The sequence below is a fragment of the Tyto alba genome, unplaced genomic scaffold, assembly GCF_018691265.1.
Source record: "Tyto alba isolate M040663 unplaced genomic scaffold, T.alba_DEE_v4.0 Super-Scaffold_39, whole genome shotgun sequence".
Lineage (NCBI taxonomy): Eukaryota > Metazoa > Chordata > Aves > Strigiformes > Tytonidae > Tyto > Tyto alba.
The window spans coordinates 9,178,289-9,182,099 of record NW_024881314.1 but is presented as its reverse complement, the minus strand read 5'-3'; the positions used below and the strand labels follow the sequence as shown (position 1 = coordinate 9,182,099).

General features: G+C 52.2%; 1 long non-coding RNA gene across 1 annotated transcript; it reads right to left on the bottom strand.

Moving 5' to 3' along the window:
* Nucleotides 1–1,646: 1,646 nt before the first annotated feature.
* LOC116964074 lies at nt 1,647–3,511 on the bottom strand. The gene is made up of 2 exons (XR_004408529.2): nt 2,778–3,511; nt 1,647–2,672 (listed from the first exon to the last, which is right to left on the bottom strand). It is a non-coding gene; the product is annotated as an uncharacterized LOC116964074 (long non-coding RNA).
* Between the last annotated feature and the right edge of the window lie 300 nt (nt 3,512–3,811).

Below are 3,811 nucleotides of genomic sequence, written 5' to 3'. Positions count from 1 at the left end.
GTTAGAGGCTCTCGGTTTGGGGAGGGAATTGAATCCAGATGGTACGTTTTCTGGGCAAGTGTTTGAAGAATTTGGTGGTCATAGAAAAAAGGAGAACCAGCTCATCCAACTCAGGGTTAATAGATGGGCTTTCAGACTCTGGTGATGATGCTCAACGCAGTGTGTTTGCTGATGTTAAGTGTCTGTGCCAGAGATCGGGAGGAACCCGGGGTACCAGGGTTTCAGGAGTCCTTTCTGCTCTGGACCAGTGCCACGGAGAGGATAGTTCATAGCTGCCTCGAGCTGCCTCGGTGCTGGTTGTCTCACATCAGGGCACGGTCCCACCCCATGGGCAAAAAAATGTTATTCTTTTTGCATGAAAATTTGGGGAGAGAAACTTATTACAGTGTTTTTCCATTAAAAGTAGGATCTGTAAGTTCATTTAAACATTCACCCTAAAGCTGCAGTTTGTTGGTAGGGTGGCCAGGAGGGATGTGTTTGCATCCTTCAGAGGGAATGGACTCGATGCGAGTGTCTTGCACATCCGTAACTCCTTTGGAAACCTGGGGAAGAGCCTGTTGTGTCCTGGGTCCTGCCCTCCCAGTGAAGCTTTATATATAAAACCCTGCCTTTGAGCATCACTTCAGGCAAGGGAGAGCTTTGGAGGTGTAGTTTCATCTTGTGTGTGCTCTAGGAAATCTTGTTGAGCATCAGACACTGGACTCTCTTTCAGGCATAGGGTTGCATTTGTCATTAAAGCATGCCTAGTGATGGTGTTGGGCTTTGAGAATAATTTTCTATGTTCTTGCTATTGCTTGGTGCAAGAAGTGCTTGGTGACTGTTTTGACCCACTTCTGTACTCGGTTGGATCACAGAAAAATAAGCAAGATGTGGAAAGTCTACAGTGGAGGAATACCTTGCCTTGGTGTGGTTAAGCCATTCCAACACAGCCTTGAAAGCGTGAAATCCTCTGCTTAGCTTAGCATTTGTCAGTCTCAGCAAATAAAACACCACATCTGTGTGAGCGCCTGGTTCTTTGTGCTTGTACCCATCCATTCAACACAGCCAGCCCCCTGTGAACATTTTGGTCACAGCCCTTTCCCCGAGACATGGGCGTATGGGGAAATTTGAGGTTTACAAGGCAGTGGTGCAAGCACAGGAATTCCTCCTCCTCTGCGGGCAGTGAACCTCTGGCATCATATGTCCCTTTTCCTTCCTTTCCCACTAGCTCACATCTGTTCTTACTCATGTGTGACAAAAAAAAAAAAGACTACCTGAGCGCTGGGGGGAAGGAGAGAGTTCAAAGGCAGCAGTGGATGCCTGAAGCGATGGCTCCCATGCCGGAGCAGCTCTGGATGGAAAACAAAGCTCGAGGAGAAGCCTGTGCCCCGCCGGGGTCCTGCGACGGTGGCTCAGCTCAGGCCGGGGGCTCTCAGGGGCCAGGTGGACAGTCCGAGGTGCCAGGAGGCACCAGCCGCTGCAGAGCCTCAGCCCACGGCACTGGGCGTGCAAATGCAGCCGGGATCTCTGCGAGCTCCCCCGGAGCACAGCCAAGGGAGCCGGGAGGGCAAAACCCCAGAAGGAGACTGATGCAGGGGGAAAACCATCAAATTTGTATCAGATAAAGCCTTGTATTTAATGGTAAAAGAGCTCAGGCAAGAAGGGAATGGTTTACTAGAATGCATTTTTACTCGTTACAGATAGTATTTTAAAACATGGGTATCAAAACACAACGGGTTCTCTGTGTCTGTGTGGCTGAGGTTACATCATGCTTTTTATGGTAATTTTGCCAGGGCCAAGAAAACATATTAGTACACAAATCACTTTCAGTTTTATTCCATTTTGACATTTCAGGGTCTCCAGCAACTTGGCATCACTCTGTGGAGCCAGCCATTGGAAATATTTGTGTGTTAAAAGTGTGTTTTGAATTACAAATATTTGCACATTCACAACACATAATTTAGGGCCACATTTGACCAGGAACATTCCTCTGTGCAATTTCCAAGCAGAGTTTTTGGTCTAGGGCAACCTCCTGTAGGTACGAGTATGAGGACACTTGTCCCATACGCAGGTGAAAATGGCTTGATCTGTTCTGCTTCTCTGGGGTTGTCGGCTTATCAGAAGAGCAAAATCTCTTTCGAAATAAGCAGTGTGGCAACCTCCTGCTGCTCTGGGGCGGTCTTTGTGGGAAGGAGTCTATAGGTGCTGACCTACATTTAAGCAAGAGCAAGCAGGGAGCTGCTCTGGCTTCTCCTGCAGCAGCATCGGTGCTGCTCTTGGGATTGCACAAGCCAATCACCCCAATCCAGGTCTGCCACCATCATGGTGTATGAATTCACTCCTGGTGAAAGGTGCCAGACTGATATTCAAAACGTGGGAAAAAAAAGCCTTGTTCTTAATAATTTTTTTTCCTTTCTTTGTGCTGATGAAGTAGAATGGGACATTTAAATCTGATTTTTATAACATTTATAACATATCTATAGATCACGGTCTGACCTGGAGAAGACACTTTGTTCTGACTACAATGATCTGATATTTCATATTTTATTATTTTTTTGTCATCCACGTAGTATTTCTGTTGAATTCTGGCACAATATGGGCTCCCTCCAGTGGTCAAGGGACTCTGGGCTCCTGCTGCCACTAGCCCAGGCGCCGGAGCTGGCAGGGTGGCTTTGGTGCACGGCATCACAAATCTGAATAGAAATCATATTGGGACTGTACTTTTCTTATTTTCCCCCCATCTCCTGCTGTGTGTGTCATCCCACTTGCAGTAGTAAACGCCCTGCTCTGTAACCCACATTCAATTAATATTTAAGTGGAACGGCCTGCACAAATAAAGATTCAGGCTTTAGATTTCCTTGCAGTTCCCAAAATGTTCACTGCAGAAGGGGGAGAGGAAGCAGGAGAGGAGAGAGATCTGCTGAAAGACCCAGACACAACAATTTTTAGCAAAAATGACTCATTTTGCATTCCACTCTCCTCGTGGTGCTTTTGAGAATAGATCCTGACATTCTCCTCAAACCTGCAACCAGTTAACGTGGTTATTGCGGGGGGGGGGGGGTGGTGGGGGTAAACCGGTTCCTCTGGAATGCTGCGTGTCCATCTCCCCCCTCCTAGGTACGCAATTCCTAGCGGTTCCCCCCGGGTTGATTAGCCGCAAGTTCATTTAAAACATTGCAATGTTTTAAAAAAAGGCATCCCCTCGGCGGGGCCAAGGCAGCACGGGGGGGGGGGGGGGGGGCTGGCCCGGGGCGCTGGCAGGGGGGCTGGGCCGTATCTATAGGCACACCTATGGCCTAAACCGGGCGGCTACATGCACGTATGTGTGGATGTGGCTGTGTCGCTATGCGCGTTCGGGCACATACAAAGCGCCCGGGTGTCTTTCCAAGGGCGAGGGACCCCGTCACGCCGGGGAGGGGGGGGGGGGGCGGCAGCACCCCTGGGTGCAGCAGCACCGTGTTTAACCCCCCCCCCCCCCCCCCCAAACCTCCTCTTCACCCCCCCTCCCCCCGCCGGGGCTGGCCCCTTCCCCGTGCCCGCCCGCCCCAGCTGAGCCCGCCGGGGTCTCTGCAGCGCGGGGAGGGGGCGCGTGTGAATGCACCGACATCCATTTTGGGGAGGGGGGGGTGGGAGTCCCTCTGCCAGGGGCAGCGCTCCCTCCCCACCCCCCTCCCCGCGGGGCGGGGCGGGGCGCAGCGGCGGGCAGGGGGCGGGGCCGGCAGGGGGCGGGGCCGGCAGGGGGCGGGGCCGGCAGCGCGCGGCCTCGCCGCTCTTTGGCTCCGGCCGCCGCGCTCATTTGCATGTGGCGGGGGCTCCCCTGTCACGTGGCCGC